The 866-nt window shown below is 51.8% G+C and overlaps 1 non-coding gene and 1 pseudogene across 1 annotated transcript; both read left to right on the top strand.

Annotated features, from left to right (window-relative positions):
* Positions 1-88, top strand: LOC123179386 (uncharacterized; annotated as a pseudogene).
* A 297-nt stretch (positions 89-385) lies between these two features.
* LOC123179385 (5S ribosomal RNA) lies at positions 386-503 on the top strand. The gene has a single exon (XR_006490327.1). It is a non-coding gene; the product is annotated as a 5S ribosomal RNA (ribosomal RNA).
* The last annotated feature ends 363 nt before the right edge of the window (positions 504-866 follow it).

Below are 866 nucleotides of genomic sequence, written 5' to 3'. Positions count from 1 at the left end.
ATCCCATCAGAACTCCGAAGTTAAGCGTGCTTGGGCGAGAGTAGTACTAGGATGGGTGACCTCCTGGGAAGTCCTCGTGTTGCATTCCCTTTTTAATTTTTTTCGCGCCGCTTGCAAAACAAAACGCACGTGTAAGTAATATATTTACCGTGTTTTATTATTTTGCACGAGTGCGGTAAGTCATAGCTGGGTGCTCACGATTCACGGGTCCAGCGTCGGCGTTGTGGCGCGGCAAGCGTGCACTGGTGCGGTTGAGAGGGAGGGGTGGAAACCGCGTTAAACTCGTCTCCGTAGTTGAGAGGGAGCGGCCAAAGCAATGTGCAATCGTCTTTGTAGTGGAGCTGGGAGGGGCAAGGATAAGGGACGAAGACCGGGGTAACATGTCGGATGCGATCATACTAGCACTAAAGCACCGGATCCATCAGAACTCTGAAGTTAAGCGTGCTTGGGCGAGAGTAGTACTAGGATGGGTGACCTCCTGGGAAGTCCCCGTGTTGCATTCCCTTTTTAATTTTTTTCGCGCCGCTTGCAAAACAAAACGCACGTGTAAGTAATATATTTACCGTGTTTTATTATTTTGCACGAGTGCGGTAAGTCATAGCTGGGTGCTCACGATTCACGGGTCCAGCGTCGGCGTTGTGGCGCGGCAAGCGTGCACTGGTGCGGTTGAGAGGGAGGGGTGGAAACCGCGTTAAACTCGTCTCCGTAGTTGAGAGGGAGCGGCCAAAGCAATGTGCAATCGTCTTTGTAGTGGAGCTGGGAGGGGCAAGGATAAGGGACGAAGACCGGGGTAACATGTTGGATGCGATCATACTAGCACTAAAGCATCGGATCCCATCAGAACTCCGAAGTTAAGCGTGCTTGGG

The sequence above is a fragment of the Triticum aestivum genome, unplaced genomic scaffold (genome assembly GCF_018294505.1).
Source record: "Triticum aestivum cultivar Chinese Spring unplaced genomic scaffold, IWGSC CS RefSeq v2.1 scaffold164880, whole genome shotgun sequence".
NCBI classification, from domain to species: domain Eukaryota; kingdom Viridiplantae; phylum Streptophyta; class Magnoliopsida; order Poales; family Poaceae; genus Triticum; species Triticum aestivum.
The sequence above is the reverse complement of the archived record's forward strand: the minus strand, read 5'-3'. Positions and strand labels throughout refer to the sequence as shown.